This window comes from Chlorocebus sabaeus, chromosome 24, assembly GCF_047675955.1.
Source record: "Chlorocebus sabaeus isolate Y175 chromosome 24, mChlSab1.0.hap1, whole genome shotgun sequence".
Lineage (NCBI taxonomy): Eukaryota > Metazoa > Chordata > Mammalia > Primates > Cercopithecidae > Chlorocebus > Chlorocebus sabaeus.
The window spans coordinates 28324527-28344156 of NC_132927.1; the positions used below are offsets into that span (position 1 = coordinate 28324527).

Genomic DNA, 19630 nt, shown 5'->3' on the forward strand with positions numbered 1-19630 from the left:
ATCTGGGGCTGACCCAGCCTATATCGACCTCTTCATAAGGGATAATAAAATAGGCCTGGAATTTAGAGTTGCACAGTTCATTAATTCCTTACCTCCCAGTTAAAACTCCATTTCACTTACCTCCATATTAGGGCAAAGTCTTTGTACGTTATCACATTTAAAATTGTTTGTAAGACTAAAATATTTTGTTTTAAAAAAAAGAGTAGACTGTTTACATTTAGTACCCTGTATAAATATGGAGTTTCTGTGTACACACTTGTTCAGGTGTAAAAGCTGCCACTGTGGAATAGAGATTTAAATTTTCAGGTAAGAGTATTAGAGATATCTGTAAATATATGGTTCTTGAAAATTCTTATGTTAAAGACAACAAGTTGTATTTAGTGGGAGTCAATGTTCAGACAATCTCTAGAGGACTTCATTAAACACTGAAAATAAAAAAAGGGAGCTGAATTCTCAAACTTTAGTGATAACATGTTTCTTAGAAGTAGTACCACTGTATACAGAGGCTCAAGATAAGACAGGATCAGCCCCTTTATCTCTTGGCAAATATGTGTAAATAGTCAAGCTGTTAATGAAAAGGCTTTGAAAAACCAGTCTCTTGACCACTTCTTCCCTGTTCCCTGGCCTTCTTTTGCTCCCTGGCCAGCCTGGATGTGGGGTCAGGCATTCCCCTGATCCTTTTCCCAGAACCCAGCACTCAGAGGTAGAGGAGAGGGGCTGAAAACTGGGCTGACTGGTTCTACTCCAGATTCACTGCATCTCCGAGGGCCATTGCTGTTCTTTCAAAATTCCTTCCTTCTTCCTTTTGTAGTTCACTTTTCACTCTCTGCTGTGCATTTTCAATGGAAACCATTCAACCAAGTCCCTACTGCCTTTATTCATTAGAAGTGACCTCACCTTTTGTCTTTCTGAGAAGGCACATATTACAGACTTCCTCAACCTCATTCTTACCACCTCAAAATTTCCCCCATGTTTTCCTTTATTTTAGTTCATTTGAACTGCTGTCACAAATTGCCAAAGATGAGGTAACCCAGAAACAATAGAAATCTTTTTTTTTTTTTTTTTTTTTAACACTTCTATGGGCTGGAAAGTCCAAGATCAAGGTGCTGGCAGATTTGATGTCTGGCAAAGGCCAGGGACATCACTTTCTGTGTGTCCCCACGTGGCAAAAGGGGCCAGCTGGCTCCCTCCGGTCTCTCTTATAAGGGCACTAATCCCATGCATGGGACTCCATACTCATGACCTAATCACTTCCAAAGGTGGCCTCACGTCCTAATACCATTGCATTGGGGATCAGGTTCCAACATATGAATATGTAGGGGGACAGAAACATCTGCATCATTCACATCATTCATTCTCCTCTTCTTCCTAAGTCAAATTAACACCGTCTTTCCTTCAAGCCAAGAGTAAACCCTCTACTTGGACTCTCTACACCATTCCCTTTTACTTTCTAAGGGATCATGTTGTGACAATAATTCTGTCCTACATATTTAGTTTCTCTTCTTTCTTGGTCCTTTCCTCTTTGGCTGTAAACACGCTTAGTTTTTCCATACTCACACAGAGTAATTAAGAAGTAGATGAAACAAATTTCCTCCTACCTCTCTGAGGGCTCCAACTTCACTAACTTCAGTTCCTGTCCCCAAATATGAGTGTTCTCAAGATACGAGTCTTTGGCCATTTAATTTCTCCCTCTCCCTTAATCAAATTCTGTCCTGTGATTTCAGTCATTGTTGCTGTGTGGGTCAGTCCCAAATCTGATTAAGCATCCTGATTCTCACCTCTCTCAGCTTGCACAGCAAGCTGCCTGCAAATTCACTAGAACATCCAACCCACAGAAAATGAAACTCACATGTCCAAAACTGTGCTCACCATCGCCTTTCCCACTCCTCAAAACCAGCTCCTCACCTGATTTTGTAACTGTTAATGATACCCCATTTCTCATTACCTCAGTTACGAAAATTCAACTTCACTATTTTCCTCAGCAAGCACCCCTAGTTGCAGGAAGTTGTATAGCCCTTTGCAATTGTGATTGGGAAAATATCTTCATACTGACTCTTTTCTATGTTTATAGGCGGTGTCTTAGTTCAGGCCCTCCTAACCTCCAGCTGGGCTGACTTGTTTTTTGAGTTCTTTTCTCTCTGCCTGGGATAGGTTAGTTCCTTCTTCCCCTTCCATACTTTGTCCCCACAGTCTTACTTCTCTGAATAACCAAATTCCATCTGTCCTGTAAAGCTCAGTTCAAATGCTGCCTCTTTCATGAAGCCTCCCTTGGTTTCTTCCCTTTTTTCCCCAATAGAAAACAATGCCTCCTCTGAAATCTTTTGTTCTTTCATCACAGCATCTAGCTCATTCTAGTGTGTATAACAGCGATCTGCATATTTTTTTATGACCACACTCCAATCTCTTTGAGGACAGCGGTCACATTTGGTTTCATCTTTGTCTTCCTTATACCACAAAATGCAGTTTGTTTATCATTCATTTATTTAGTGAACATTCTTGAGTGACTCATTTTTTGATGCAGAGTGGGTTAGACATAGTACTTGTCCTCTAAGAGCTCACAGACTCGTGGGGAAAACAGACAAATACAGAAATATAATGACAATACAATTAGTCGATCTGTTCTAAGTCTTAACGTCTGCAGTGTGCCATGTGCTCTTCAAGATGCCAGGGAGATTAGGATGAACAAAACTGTCCAGTTGTTTTCTTGAAACTTCCATTCGAGAATTGGGAGAGATTCAATAAACACAGAAACCAGTGGTTTTTAAATCTAACTGCATGTTAGAAATCACTGAGTGGGTACTTTGAAAAAAATATCTATGTCCCAACCTCACCGCAGAGTAATTAAATCAGAATCAACCAGGATTGGAACCCATTGACAGAAATGACTTACAATAAAATAAAATATCAAGTAGCAGTGAGTGCTTTGATGGATTGAAGTAGAAACAGATTGAACGGTGGGGACTGTGCCTATGCTGGCAGGGGTCATTGGGAGATTACTTCATTGAGTAATCCCTGAAGGGTCTCTCTGAAAAGGTGACATTTGAGTTGAGAACAAAACGATGCTGAGGAGTTAGCCATGTAAAGATATTGGGGTGAAGGGGGCTTGTGGAGAAGGTTTTGAGCAGAAGGTGCAGGTGCCTTTCTGAAATAAGGATCAGTTGAAATTTCAGAGGAAATGTGTCCTCCTTCACAGGCATGTACTGTAATCTACAAAATATGTCTTTTCCCTACAGAAAGCAGCTTTTCAATAAACTTCGTGGACTCCAAATGCAGAACACTTGGCTGCTGTGCTGATTACTTGATCTGGGTTGGATTTTATTTAGTTCAAATTGATTTACACAGTCAGGAAGGCAACTCTGTTTATTACATTTTTTTGTTCTACACTGTAATCAGCACTACACTACTTGTCTGAATTAAATACTGTTCTTATTGTTTAAAATAACCTTAGGTACCTGATATTATCTTTATCTGAATAAAGAGGAGAAAGCAATCACTTCTGCCCTTAGTTCTGTTTTGGGGAACCAGGGAAAACCTCCTAGAGGAGTCATTCAGACCACACAGAGTAAAGAAAGCATTAACTAGTTTGAATAAGTGAAGATGAATATATGTCAAGAATTAAGTTGGGAATGAGCATTTATTAAGCATTCAGTTTGTGCTGGATACTTTATATACATTACTGTTTTAGCTAGTTTTTAAAATAACCCTATGAAATAAGGCCACTATTTTTCTATCAGGATATTTCTGGCTGCTGGTAAAGGAATGCCCTACAAAAATGGTGTAAACAATAGGAAATTGATCCCAAGACCTCTGAAAGGAGGGTAGCTTCAGAGTTACTTATATGGTAGCTGGATAATGTCTTTAGCAACCTGGATTCTTCCCTTCCTCCTACTGTGACACCTTCAGCAGGTTGATTTCCCCTCACTGTGTGGACATGGCTTCTACAATTTTGGAATTAAAGGCATATTTCATACATAGAGGCATATCAAGGGGCGGCTGATTTGTTATGTGGCTCTTTTTGGTTTGTTGAGACAGGGTCTCGCTCTGTTCCCCGGGCTGGGGTGCAGTGGCATGATCATGACTCATTGCAGCCTCAGCCTGCAGTGGGAGGGCTGATCCTTTCACTTCAGCCTCCTGAGTAGCTGGGACCACAGGTGTGTGCCACCATGCCCAGCTAATTTTTGTATTTTAGTAGAGATGGGGTTTCACCGTGTTACCCCGACTGGTCTTGAACTCCTGAGCACAACAGATCCACCCACTTTGGCTTCCCAAAGTGCTGGGATTACAGGCCCGAGCTACCTTGCCCTGCCATGGCTCTTTTCAAAGTCACAGAAAATCTGTGTCCAGTGGAATTTCCCCTCACAACTCACATGCTCTATGTATGAGTGAGTAGGTAGACAGAACCACTGTGATTGGCTAATTTAAGAGTTTCCTCCTGAGGCCATGGAGCAGCCCAGCCTCTGAAAAACAAAGTCATCAAACCCCAGCAAGAGAGTCTGGTTCTATTAGCAAGGAAGAGGGGGTTAGTGGGTAGACAGTCAATAGAGTTGGCCACTATTATTATTCCCATTTTATAAGTGAAGATATCAAGGCTAAAAAGGTTAAATAACTGAGCAATATCACACAACATTGAATTGAACAGAGTTTCCATGCATTTCCCTTTGAGAAAAACATGAACAAAAGCCTTGTTTTTGGCTATATAACAAACCTATACATGTACCCCTGAACCTAAAAGAAAATAGATATATATTTTAAAAAACTTGTTTTTGTTTTTAGCAATGATCTAGGTAGGCCAGAGGAAGAATCCTGGTGAAAAACACAGACTGGAGGAAGCTAGGCAAAGTAAAGAATAACCTCCTAAACAACATATTCCAGAAGGAAATACATCAGGTCCTGTAAAGCAATAAGAATGCCATTTAATTTAGACAACCAGCCCTGCATTTCTGCATTATAAAATATATATCTATAATTAAATTGAATTTTCCTGACTGGTCATTTAAATCAATTTGGTCTACGGAAAAATCTACCCTGGGCCAAGTAATGAGCTAGAGACGCCAAGGGTTCTGTGTATAGTATCTGTCAAACTTAAATGGAAACCTTGTTTTCTCTAGAGAGGTAGGTATTTTGTTGATTACAGTACCTGTAAAGAAGAATGGATCATCTCTGGAATTTCTGATTATGAGTTATTTAGAAAATAGTTTCCACTTTCCAGCTCCGGAGGCAGCATATACAGTTCCATTATTGTTACATTCTCTTTATGGTTGCTACCTCCTACTTTGGCATTATATTTCAGAGGCTATGTATGTGAAGCAGCAATAGTGAAAAAGGGAAATTTCAGTGGAACTGCTGTCATTACAGTGTTTTGACTACTTGTCTCTAAGGTGTATTTCTGTGCATGTTCATCATAACAGACTAAGCATTAATGGTAGGAGTACTTTTTTAAATAAATGATGGAGTGCTTCCTACTCTTAGATTTGCATTTTTAGACAGGAAAGTAAGTTAATTCTAGACTTTGCCAACAGAGCTCTGTTTAAGGAGAGTATTTATCTGATCTATATTAGAACCATATAAGAAAAATTGTGAAAAAATTTAAACCGAAAAAAACCCCTCACTTTCATTTTCTTGCATTTTAGAGGCTTTATTTAGGAAAACTAAATTGATCCTTTGCCGTTTTTTTAAACCTCATGAATGATGGTTGTGTTTAGGGAACATTGCTGTATATGGGCATTAAGGCATTTTACTGACATTTTTATTTTTTCTTTAGAAAAAAGTTGATATTAAATAGTGTTATGACTTTTAAAATTAAAATAAGAAAAATTTAAGTAGAGGTGAAAAGTCCTAGGCAAAAAATATATATATATATATATATTTATATATATATATATATATATATATATATGGTCCAACTAGTCTTTTCTTTTTCATCTTAAAATAATCATAAAATACTGAAGTGTGGAAAAGTAACATTCAAAGATAGCACGTAGGAGAGCGTAGTAGTTAAAGGACATTGGTTTAGAGTCAGAATTACTTGGGCAAGTTTCCTAAGCTTCCTATGCCTCAGCTTCTTCATCTATAAAATGGGAAATAAGATGATATCTACTTCACAAAACTGTCAGGAGAAAATTACTTAATAAATGTGAAATGTTTACTTAGCAAGGTGCCTGAATTGTAACGTAATTATTCAAAATGAATCTATTATTAGTATAAGTTATTATTACCACAAGTCTGCAGTAGACTATCTTTTATTCTATCCAAGGGATTTGCACCAGATTCTGCAGAAATGATTGCTATGGCCCAACATTAATCATAGGTGCTCAGACCTTGGAATAAGGCATCCCCGAAGGAAGCCTATTATCGTCGGATGTCGTTTTGGCTTCATGAAGTGTTAGTCTGGGTTTGTGCTATTTGTTCAGGATTCCATGTGCTTGGCTATCAATATCTCCAGTTTTCCTTTCCAACTCAGGATAGGCTTCCACTTCCCAGTCTGCTTTGGTTAGGTGTGGCCACATGCCTTGCCTTGGCTGATGAAGTGAACAGAAGTGAGGTGTGTCACTTCCTGGAAGAAGCCATCAGAACCAGCATGTGAGTGCCATGGTTGAAGGATAGAAGTGGTCTCTGCACTCTTAAGCCTGGGTCGAACAGTCAAGACAACACAAAGATCATCTCTGCCAAACCGCAGTGGACATGGAGAGAAAGTGAGAAATAAGCTTTGCTCAAATAAGCCAGAGAGTTTTTGAGTTGTTGCCACAATATAACCTAGCCTATACGGATTGAAACAATCTGGTTTGCCCTTCAAACTCTAGAGAAAAAAATATATTATTGGTTACAGTACAGTAGATATTTGAATATAGTAATTTTAAATGACTATTTTGTATGTGTATCTGTGTGTGTGGTGTGTGTGTGTCTGTGTAATATATGTTAGCATCAAGGGATTTAAGTGAAATAGATTTATATAAATTCCATTTAAATTTCTTTTAAAATAGGGTTTATTTCCACTTCACACAGAAGAAATCAACATATTAAAATTACTAGCATATATATGTTTTATTTGTTTTGAGGGAGTCCACTGTGATGCCGATGTTAGGACTCTGAACTCCAGGCCTGGTATAATCATTAGGTAATGTTCCCTCTCACTGATAACCTTACCCAGAATGGTGCCTTGTGAAGCAAAGGAGCTCCCTAAGAGAAGATAACGCACCGAGCCATGCCCATGGCCTTTGCCTCCCGTGAGAAAATAGTCTTCCCTAAGCCCTATTGTGATGTTCCAGTTATAAACAATGGTGCTTAGTACATAGAGGGTCTAAAATGATATTTATTGAATAGATGAGTGGAAGTAGTCCACAGTTCTCCAAATGTCTGGACTCTTTCATGTTTGCATTTTTAAAATAAATGCTGTTGTTTTGTAGATTTGTTTAAAAACGTCTTGGTATTAAGACTGACATCTATTCTTTTATAACACTTTACATGTGGTCATGTACCCATAGATTTAGACTTTTATTTTATATTTTTCACTAAGTTTATTTCACCTGATTATTTCATTTGGGTCTCTAAAACCACATTATGAAATACTGTAGATTTAGACTGTTTTATTTTATATTTTTCACTAAGTTTATTTCACCTGATTATTTCATTTGGGTCTCTAAAACCACATTATGAAATACTGTAGATTTAGACTGTTTTATTTTATATTTTTCACTGCGTTTATTTCACCTGATTATTTCATTTGGGTCTCTAAAACCACATTATGAAATACCTTAATTATTTAAATTAGGAACAGATTAATTATCTCCAGTGTACAAACTCAAATTAATTTCATTATAAACCTGAGGTTTAAATTGATTAATCTTGGAGTGTTTAAGGAACAAAATGGGTTTTTTCATCCTTAAGGAGAAAGGCATATTTGATGAATCTCTCTTCATCACACCAGTTATGATAATAGGCACAAGATATGTGCAAGAAAACTTCAGATGGATTTTATAAACCAGCCAGAAACCTGTGTGTCTGGGGCTTCTGGGGGAACAATCTGTGAGTCATTTTTAAAAACAAACACACTCATAATCACGGTGCATGTTGTTACCATGGTAATTAGGCCTGTTGAGTTGGCTTGCTTATGTTCCTGCAAAGGCAAGAGGGGGAGAGAAACAGAATTCAGAGCTTTGACTATTAGCTTCAATTTGCCTACTGCAGGAGAGAGTGAAGGGGTTTCTCAAGAATGTACTGGCACAGTCATTCTGAGAGGGAAGTGAAGAAACCCTGGCATCCTGCCTTTGTTATTGAATATAGGTTAGTCATATTAGTGTTGGATATTGTGGTTCACAAGGGAGAAAAGGATCATTTGGCATTCTCTTGGGGAAAATAGTTTCTTTCTCTGATATATGACTTCATGTAAGTCTCTAAAGTCAACCTTGTGGAGTGTCTTGTGTGCCTCTGCACAAGGTTTTAATGATCCTCTAAAAGGCACCAAATGCTGCTGATGAACATTATTACAGGTTTAAATGATCTCAGCATATTATTCTAATATGGTTAGAGGCTGGTTTTAATGAAGCCATTGTTTCAGATCTGATTCCCAAATAGGCAAGATATCGTTTCTCTATTTTACGGACTGGGTATGACTCCTTTATCTTGGACAGTCATCTTATAATGCAGACCTGTGGGACACAAAGGAGACCAGGAAGGTTATGTGAGCTCTGCCAAATCTATTACTACTCCAAGGGAAAATAAAATCAAAGCATACACTTGGTTGATGGACAGTCAACCAAATTCATGGGCCAGTGGAATTACTGTAGGAGAAATCCAGTATGATTCCATGTGAAGAACCAACAGCACCCTTAAATTAAAGGTATGAGTGTACACACAAATCTGTTTTGAAGAATGTTTCTAAATTCACTTTAAGAAGTCTGGGGCCAGGTACTGTGGCTCACACCTGAAATCCCAGCACTTTGGGAGGCCGAGGTGGGCGGATCACGAGGTCAGGAGATCAAGACCATCCTGGCTAACACAGTGAAACCCTGTCTCTACTAAAAATACAAAAAATTAGCCGGATGTGGTGGCGGGCGCCTGTAGTTCCAGCTACTTGGGAGGCTGAGGCAGGAGAATGGCGTGAACCTGGGAGGAGGAGGTTGCAGTGAGCCGAGATCACACCACTGCACTCCAGCCTGGGTGACAGAGCGAAACTTCATCTCAAAAAAAAAGAAGAAAAAAAAAGTCTGGCTGGGTGTATTGGCTCATGCCTGTACTCTCAGCACTTTGGGAGGCTGAGGCAGGAGGATTGCTTGACTCCTGAGTTTGAGACCAGCTTGGGCAATGTAGAAACACCTGTCTCTATAGAAAATAAAAAAAAAATTAGCTGGACGTTGTGGTGTGCACCTGTGGTCCCAGCTACTACTTGGGAGGCTGATGCAGGAGGATTGCTTGAGCCCAGGAAGTTGAGGCTGCAGTGAGCCACGTTCACACCACTGCATTCCAGCCTGGGTGACAGAGCAAGACCCTGTCTCAAAAAAAAAAAAAAAAAAAAAAAAAGTCTGGGTATCCTCTGTAATGAATAATTATAATGCATTGACTAAAGTTTTACTGCTTAGAGTATGCCTCAATCAGATTTTAAAGCAGAACTTTTTAAACTATAGATTTCGTTTTTCCTCTCCTATGTGGAAAGAAGGCATATGTTGCCCAAACTTTATACTATGTTTAATTTTCTTAATATTAGTAAGCAAAACTTAGTTTTTTTCGGATCAGCAAAGTAATTCATACTGATTATTGAAAAATGTGGAAATTATTGAAAATTTGAAAGAAAAAATTAAAATGGCCCCATCTATTAATTAAATTGTTAGTTGAACTACATGTAACAGAGGCCTGAGTTCACAGTGGCTAACATAAGTTAGAAGTTACTTCTTTTTAATGTAACAATCCAGATGTGGATGGCCCAGGACTGGCAAAGTAGCTATGCTCCACAAGATCATGCAGGAACCCAGGCTCCTTCTATCCTGTTGTTCTATCATTCCTATGAGGTTTCTCTCACTTTCATCATCTAATGTGGCTTGCCATAAAGGCTCTGCTATAACGGGCAGGATGGAAGAAGTTAGAAGGGGAAGCTGTGACCCAGAAGTTACACATACCACTTTTGATGCTGTACCATTGAATTTTGTCACATGGCCACATACCTAGCAGCAAGGGAGGTTGAGGAAGGTAACTATTATTGATATGTAGGTGCTTAGCTTAGAATTCTATTAAAACCATGGAAGAAGACAAGAGCAGATGTTGGGATATATCTAGCAATTTCTGCCACTTTGGTTATTCTATTGAACAGAGAAAACATATTGTTTATATTTTGATGTATTTTCTTCTAGTCTTTATGTATTAGAAAGATACTGTGTATAATTATACTAGAAAATGTGTTATATAATACATCATATATTATATATGTATGTATATAATATATATGTTAGTACATATATATTAGAAAAATATATATTTAAAAAATATTAATATATGTAAATATGTATATTAGAAAATTGTTGAGTTCACACTATATGTAATATTTTATATTTTTACTTTAAAATTTAAGTGACGAAAAGGCATTTTATATTCTCTTTACTTCATAATAAAGTAACCTTATTTTAAGTTACTTTTTAAAGTAACAGTATTTATTAATTTTAAAATAAAGTTAAGTAAAAAGAGAATATAAAATGCATTTTTTCATCATTTAAAGCTTTTTTTCTTTTTTGAGACAGCATCTCACTCTGTCACCCAGACTAGAGTACAGTAGCATGATTATGGCTCACTACAGCCTCACTCTCCTGGGCTCAAGCTATCCTCCCACCTCAGCCTTCCAAGTAGCTGGGACCACAGGTGTGCGTCAACATGCCCGGCTAACTTTTGACTTTTTTTGTAGAGAACATGTGTCGCTATGTTGCCCAGGCTGGTCTCGAACTCCCATACACAAGTGTTCCTCCCTCCTTGGCTTCCCAAAGTGCTGGGATTACAGACATGAGCCACTGCACCTGGCCCATTTAAATTTCTTGTATTCGTTGTTTTAAAATTTTATCATATGGAGTTTCTGTTTTACTTAATAGGTTGAATTATTGATATTTAGGCTATTTCTAACACCTTGATAATTCTTCTTTGTCCACATTTTGAGTTTGTTTTGGTTAACCTCATGGAGTAGCATCACTAAAACAATGATTGAGAGCATATTTGGGTTTCTTGATAAACAAGACCAGACGGCTTTCGAGAGAAGTTGTGCCGGCTTCCACTAACACCAATAACAAATGAGTGCCGGGTCCAGAACCCCCTTGAACAGGCTTATTTTGCGTGTCCCACCTAGTCTTTGTTACTCTAGGGTTCCTTCTCTGAAAATAAGTTGTTTTTAGCCCTTGGCTCTTTTTTTGTTTGTTTGTTTGTTTTCCTTTTTGCTGTTGTTAATCATGAGATAATGGTTTTCTAATAACTTTAGCCCATTTAAAAACGTATGGCCCCTATGGTAGTCTGGGAATATAATTGGTTGGGTTGACATTGTAGCACACATGCCAGTCTCAAGTAATGTGAGGCCTCTGGAGATACTGATGTTCGTTTGGTCCTAGAACCCCTTGTGAATCTGAGTTCCACCCTCATTCATAATATTCTAGATATGAGATATCTCTTTGTTCTCAGACACAGCAAAATAGGAATGGGAAAGTGTTCCTTGAGGCTTTAGCGATTCCCTTTGAGCTGAGCGCTGTAAAGCTTTTCAGGAATAAAGAAGCTCATCTGCGCAGGAACTTTCTCCCGTAGGAACCACACTCGGCACTGGATAAAAGTAGGCCACCTCTGCTCGATAGCCACAGAGGTCATTAGTGGCTAAGGGCATAGGTGTCTTCTACTTCTAAACAGCCTTTTGAAGCTTTGGGTGCCAAAGATACTCATAAACACCAACGTGTCCTCTCCACCCTCCTAAAGGGCCAGATACACGCAAACTGTATGCACTCAAACTCTGTCCCTAATACCTGGAACAAGACTGTGTTGGTCTCTGCTGCTTTGGTCCTGCTCGGAGCAAATTAGGTTAGGTCAGAAGGAAAGATTGTTCTTATTCATTCCATTGGTATACAGCCTCTCCCACCAAGAACCCTGCTTCGTCTAGTTTCCTAAGTGGGCTTTGTGTTTTCGTGTTTTCTTGCATGCTAGGGGATTTCACAAAGAAAGGGACTCCAATTTCACAAATCTATTTCTTAAAAGGAAAAGAGTTAATAAAAGGTTCATTTCTAGGCTCTGAAACGTAAACCTGTGAGACCTCCTGCCCTTATAACTGTACTGCCATTACCACCCACCCCCGTGTCAGAAACTTCATTCATTCTGCTCATCCAGCTCTTGTGTATCATGTTATTTTTCCTTTTAAAAAATTCATTTTTCTCTCTGCTTTCTTAACAGCCAGATCTGCCAGTGAGCCTCAGGCTTTAGGAACTGAAGAGGTAAGAATTCTGAAATATTTTCTTCTAGAATCTTGAATTTAACCAGAACTTAATGAGGAAAAAAAATGTTAAGTGGTCTATAGATGAAAATGTGTGATGTTTTATTGAAAGAAACAGTCATAGAGTCCTTATCAATAGTGACATGACTTCAGGATTTAAAGAAAAAATGACTGTCTTTAATAATATTTAAAATTGATTTTCATCCAGAATTTTTTCATTTTCTTCTAAATACCTGAGTTGGAGAGCCTTTGAGGGTGCTGCCTTAACAGAATGTATCCCTATGGCACAAACATAATTAATAGGTGGCAGACATTGAGGGCATACCCTGTGCAAGATAAAACCTCAGATGAGGCGGATTAGGTCAGAAAAAAGTAAACCCTATTCTTAACAGATGGTTGTAAACATTGTAAGGGCTTTTCCAGCAGCAGCAGCAACAACAACAACAAAAGGTCAATCTAATGCTGTAGGTGTTTCATCTTGAAGAAGCTTACTTAGCTTTTGGAGCTAGCTATAGCATTTGAATCTTGTAGACTTGAAAGGTAACTATAATCCTAGACAGGTGATAATGTGTTTGCCTACTCCAAGATACACAGTTTCCTGTAGTCAATGACTTAGATTCCCCCCCACATTTTAAAAAGTAACTTCATTATAAAAAATGCCAAGCATATACCAAAGTAGAGAGAATAATATAATGAACTCCTACATCTCCATCACCCAATTTCAACAGTTGTCAACTCGTGGCTGGAATTGTTTCATTTATACCTCTACCTACTTCTTTTCTTTCCCCATTGGATTATGGGCACTTGTTGAATTGTTGGGCTTTTAATTGTTTATTTACATAACTGTTTAGAGAATACAGCAAATGCTAATAAAAAATAAAATCTACTCATAACCTGACTTGCTTTACTGGAGCTAATCATCCATCCATTTATGCATTCAGCAGGTATTTATTTTATGTTGACTAGGTATCAGACCTTAGGATAAGAGGATCAATTTTCCTCAACTCATGTTTATAAGGTCTGCAAATTTGGACTTTGGATATCTCCAAATGAGGTGATCTGTCAGAGATGTACTGACAATGAAACAATGGCCTTCATCATACAACTCTGTCAAATGTAAACATTCAGAATATGCCATAATTTTTGAAACCTGTTTTTGACATTTCTTCACTTTTGAATATACTGGAAACATGCAAGCATAAAACAAAACAAAGCTCCCAATCCTCTGATGGACCTTCCTGTTTCACCACAAACACTCATCCAGCCATCTGCCTCCCTTTCAAGAATATAAGCTCTGCGAGAGCCAGAATAGCAAATAACTTACTAACCATTTGCCTCCAGCATCTAGCAAGGTGTCTGGCACTTGTTATATATTTAATAAAACTGTTGAATGAATGGACAAAAGAATGCATGCCAGATACTGGGAATATGAACATGAAAAATACACAGGCCTTGGCCCAGAGTTGTTCAGTCTCACAGAGGAGAAAAGTGTGTAAAGAAGGAGGTGCTTGTGTCCAGCTTAGTAAGGTGGGAACAGGGTGTGGTGGATGCTGCTGGAGGAGAGAACCAAGATGGGGAGGGCAAGAAGCTTGAAGGGAAAGGGGTCTTTGAGCTATCCATGAGGTGCCTTCAGTCAGAGAAGTAGGGAAGGGCATTCCAAGAATAGGAAATCACGTGTAAGGGTACACAGAGGCCCCAGAGGGCATGACTATTCCAGGAAGCTTTAGAAATTTAGGGTGGCCAGGGTGTGGCCAGAGAGTAGCCAACTGAGGAGATGAGGCTAGAGAAGAAGGCTGGTGAAGCCTGGGAGGGACCCTAAGGGGCAGGCTCCAGAGTTTGAATTTTCTCTGCTGAGTAGAGAGGCAGAAAAGGGCACACAATCAGAATTTTTTTTACAGGATAATTCCTTAGGCAGCAGAGAAGTGGGGAGAGACTAATGGAAGGGAGACCACTGGAGGTCTTGGGTCTGGAAATGTTGGGCTGGATTTGGGAGAACTGAGGGAATTGTTGATTAAAGGTGAGAAGTAAAGGAGAGGAAGACATCTAGAATAACTCCCAGATTTCTTTTTTTGGAACAATGAATGGGTGGTGATAACTGTACTACAAAACAGGAAGGAAGAACTGATTCAAATCTGTGGAGCAGCCACATTCATGTGAGTATGTGCAGGAGGCTGCTCCCTACGGACAGAGCAGTGGTTCTCGGTCCTGGCCGCATGTCGGAGCCTCCAGGGGAGCATCTAGAAACCCTAATTCCAGGCCCTACCCAGACCAGCTGAATCAGAATCTCCATGGTTGGGGCCTGAACATCTATAGGTGTTCCTTAAAGCTCCCCAGGTGACCTTAACGTGCAGCCAGGGTTGAGAATCTCTGGTCTAGAGCTGTTTGGAAGAAAACCCTTTGTGCATGTGTGCTTGTAAGACCACGTATCGCTTTTGCTGCCCTATAGTCAAGTTCTTTTGGATTTAAGCACCTAATATCTTTTAGGTGAGGGCTGAGACATCCCATATTCTATCAAATGCTACTAATAATGACTCTTTTATAAGTATCTGATGTTCTTTGAGTTGATTTCTGTCATGCTAGTAAGTATGCTTAAATTTTTCAAATCAATCCAAGCAGAGTTTGTCAATGGAGTTTGCTGGCACGTCCAATGGGACAATTCTTCATTATCCTCTTTGGTATCCCTGTCCTTGGTTCACAAAAGGCTGTGGCATCTTCCAGTCATTGTGACATCCAGAGCACTCTAGGGAGACATTGTGAACATGGTGAACTACCGTGTCTTTGTACACAACTTTAAAGAGGTTATTTGCCATTTTCCACTCACCTAAAAGCATTTTTCCTTCACACAAAATCAGTGGTTTCAGTTATGCTCAGTAGTTCCTGATGTAAGTAGTCTCTGTGCTAACAAAGGCAAGAAGCTAAACAAAGTAGACAAGTAAAAGGAAGTATCATTCTGTACTGTCAGGGGGATTTTCAGAATATTTGGTCTAGTGCTAAATTTAGTTTTCAAAGTATACACATGGAAGCAAATTAAACATGAGGTAATGGTCAAATATTGAGGTTAGAAGCAAAATACTACCCAGGCATTATTGAACAGCAACTGTGATAAAAGATGTATTAGTTTTCTATGACTGCTGCAACAAATTATTACAAACCTAGTGGCTTAGAACAACACAAATGGATTATCTTACCATTCTGTAGGTTAGATTCTATAGGGATTTCACCAGGCTAAAAGCAAAGTTTCAATAGGACTGTGTTTCTTTCTGAAGGCTCTCTGGGTTGGATTTATTTCCTTGCCTTTTACAGCTTCTAGAGCTTCCTCCATCTTCAAAGCCAGTAGCATTGTCTCTCTCTGTGTCTTTCTACCATAGTCACATCTTCTTAATTTTTAGCCAGGAAAGGTTCTCTGATTTTTTAAGGATGCTTATGATAAGATTGAACATACCTGGATAAGCCAGGCTAATCTCCTCATCACCAGGGCCTCCATTTAATCACATCTTTGAGGTCCCTTTATCTGTAAGGATATGTATTTACAGGTTCCTGGGATTAGGACTGAACATATTTGGGACCTGTTATTCTGCCTACTACAAGGTCAAAGAGACTAATTCTTCAGCACGGTGGAAATGCTTCAGATAGCAGACCATCTAATGTCTAACTGTATAGTATTAAAACGTTAACATTTCCAATATTGATGAAGCCAATTCTCATCTTGACTCTACAGTTCTCACTTTGCAGGTCCAGGTACTGAAGCCTTTTGGTTTTCTTGAAGTATCTGGCATTGGATCAAGGGGACAGGTTGAAGTCCAATGGATTCTTTCTTGGCCAGACTTTTGGGTACTACAGGTGTGACCCCTAGAGAGTATGCTACTTTCATCATTTCTCCAACTCTGGAGGGTTTGCCTACAGTGTACAGGTTACAAGGTCTTGAATAGAACTAAAGAAATGTGAGGTTTTTATTTTATGCTGTTATGTCTGCCTGTCATTTTATGTATTATTTATTAGGCTTTAAAATGTGGAAATTGGAGGAAAAAATAACATAATAATACAGAACCTCACTGGAGTGGTATTTATTATAGCCAATTTCTAGGTATGGTATAATTTCCTCCATACATTATTAAGTCATCCCCACAAAGTAAGAAACCATTTCTTGCCTGGTATATGAGATCGATCATTGGGTTGTTTTTTTAAAAAAATCATCTTTTGAGTAGAATATGGCTGGAAATTTATGGTGAAGATTTAAAATTTTTCAGCTTTTTTTTTTTTTTTTTTTTGTAGCAAGTCCTCTTAAAATCCACTTTTAGACACTTCAGCAATACAGACCTGAAGTCCAAACCTAGAGCTAGCAGCAGGGCAACAAACTGCCCTTATTTGCCAAGACAGGGCGTTCCTGGGACACAGGACTATCGGTGCTAAACCTGGGAGAATCCGGGGCAAATCAGGACAGTTGGTCATTCCAGATGCCTAACAAAATGACTCTAATAGAAAGTAACTGTCACATTGATGCATTGTTAAAATATAAATTTTGAGTGAACCAAATAATGATCATATCCCATAATATCTGGGTTGAAAACAGGGGTTAATCTAACTCTTTTGGAAAATCTATATCTATATATGCATGTTTGTTCAGACCAGCTTAAAAAGACCAAAACAGCCCCCTAAGACTCAGAACTGAGAAGCAGCAGCCACGTTTATAGTCACAAGCCCTCGCTGCCCTTCCAGTTCTCCTGTGTTACCAGCAGGCTTCTGCACGTTGCCTCTGATGATGGAAGCTTTAAAAGCTTTGTTACTGAGGTGACCACAGGACCTCCCCGAATCTTTTTCAGCCTGTCAGCCTGCATGGAAGTTATAAAACCCAAGTTTGCCAATGCAGCGCAGAGCTCTCTTAGATTTAATCTTGCCTTTCATAGAGCAAAATTGAACTTTTCCCCGCTAAGAGATAGCAGAGACTGTTCAAGAAGAGGTAAGTATTAGGAAGACTATCTTGAATGCCCAGGGGGAGGGGATTGGAGTGGATCATATCTTGGAGTCTTATTTGGTTCTAAGAACATGGCGCTTCCTGACCTCCCAGCAGTGGAGCATGAGCCACTTACCCCCATGTAAAGTTGCTGCATCTGGGTAAAGACACTTGCTGGGCCTTTCCACACTGCTTCTGCGGTACTCTGCCCACATCATCCATAGCAAAGCCACACTGAGAAACCAGGGAAGCTGAAGGTCCTGGGGCCTCATCCCTTACATTTCTGTGGCTTTTCTTTGGAGAATTTTGTTCTCTAAATCATTAGGACTAAGCAAAGAGAACTGTAATCGTACTTGAAAGAACAATAAATTACCTTCCCTAGAATAGGCATTTGACTTTTAGGAGCTGGAAGACTTTTTTGTTTTTTTTTGTTTTTTTAATATATTTGATTGTTTCCTGTCTTCCAAAATTTCCTACTTGGTGGATCCAAAGCATATTTCAATTCTTTTTTTTTTTTTTTTTTTTCCTTTCCAAAAAAGATTCAGCACTATCAGTCATTGAAGTAGAATCTGGCCTTCTGACAAGGATGGGGCCTGGACAGAATTGTGAATTATTTTGACTTTTTCCTCAATCTCTTTTTGGGTTTCTTCCTTTCAGGACTTTCAATCCTGGTTTCATTTTGCTAAGACTAGCCTCATTTCAGCTTCAAATCTTTACTGATTTTTGTGAATCAACAAGTTTCAGAAGAATTGAAAACACATCAAGTTCTTATGCTGTAATTTAAACTTAGGTTCTTTTATTGTTTTTCAAGGAGAAATTAGAGAGTAAATGTAAATAAGAATCAAAATAGCTATTTATCTGGGTACAGGGCTTCCTTCCGGGGTGATGGAATGTCTTGGAACTAGACAGCGGTGATAGCTGCACAACACCGTGAATGTACTAACTGCCATTGAATTGTACACTTTACAATGGCTAATGGTTAATTTTATATGTGAATTTTACCTCAATTCAAAACAAAATGCCGACTGAACGTCAAGAGGAAAAAAGAAAAAGACTGTTTCCTCCTACCTTCAAATTCTGGAAGAAGTGTGAATCCATTTTAATACACTCATATTAAATTTCTATACCAAAGTTGTTCTATTCTGTTCCATTGCTGGGCGCAGATATTTGGATGTAATCGTGTCTGCAAGGTAGAACTAATTAGGAAACCCTTGAGAGGTAAAAGAGGAACATCTCTGAGAGTTAAGATACTAGTTGTTTATTCTTTAGATGTGTAGTTTTTGTTACTATGTTGTAGACTGGCCTATACTTTGCAGAGCTGGTCACACTAAAAAATTGTTTTAAAGTTTAAAAATTTAAAATACTGGACTTTCTTCCACCTATCGTGGGATAGAATTTGCACCAGCTAGGCTGGAAAGTGTTTTAATAGCCTATAGTAGCAGACTGCAATTCGTAGTGATAAAAGGGAGAGTCCATTTGGGAGGTCGAGGCGGGCAGATCACAAGGTCAGGAGATCGAGACTATCCTGGCTAACACGGTGAAACCCCATCTCTACTAAAAATACAAAACAATTAGCCAGACACGGTGGCGCGTGCCTGTAGTCCCAGCTACTCGGGAGGCTGAGGCAGGAGAATGGCGTGAACCCGGGAGGCGGAGCTTGCAGTGAGCCGAGATCGCACTCCAGCCTGGGCTACAGAGTGAGACTCTGTCTCAAAAAAAAAAAAAAAAAAAAAAAGGAGAGTCCAGATGTAATAACTTTAATGAAATGAGAGCGAGGTAACAAATTTCATATATATAAATACTTTTTATTAAAAATCTCCTTAAGACGTTCCCAAGCACCATTACCTGATGGGGATTTGTGTCAAGGCATGACTGCAGAGGGGTGCCCAAGCAATCCTTAGCTTAATCATGAAACTTTAGGACTTTAAATTTCTTTTAGATTTAGAGACAACCATTTTAACCTTTCTACAGAGATGTAACTAGGCAACCAGTATAGCACTTAACCAGTGCATAGCATTCAAACTTCCTAGCCATTTACATCATTTTTAAAAAATACTATTTAAATCTCTCTGTTAGCTTTGGCATATGCTGCCATGTAACCTTTAATTTCTTAGAAATATCATGCAAACCCGCAGCTGTAAAATGGTATGGTTCCTGGAAGCCCAGCATCGTCCAATGTTAATAAGGAAGTCAGCTTATAAGAAGAGCAGTAACAGCGTTGAAAGGTAGCCACATGTACTGTG

At 38.9% G+C, this 19630-nt stretch overlaps 1 protein-coding gene across 4 annotated transcripts in view; it reads left to right on the plus strand.

Annotated features, from left to right (window-relative positions):
• GNG2 (G protein subunit gamma 2) overlaps window positions 1-19630 on the plus strand; it is a 128429-nt gene that overhangs the window by 18337 nt on the left and 90462 nt on the right. For 3 of the 4 annotated variants that reach the window (XM_007986686.3, XM_007986688.3, XM_007986685.3), the window contains exon 2: window positions 12397-12437. The exons of the other annotated variant lie outside the window; for it this stretch is intronic. The gene's annotated coding sequence lies outside the window, so the exon portion shown is untranslated. The remainder of the gene's footprint in view (window positions 1-12396; window positions 12438-19630) is intronic. 4 annotated transcript variants of the gene reach the window in all.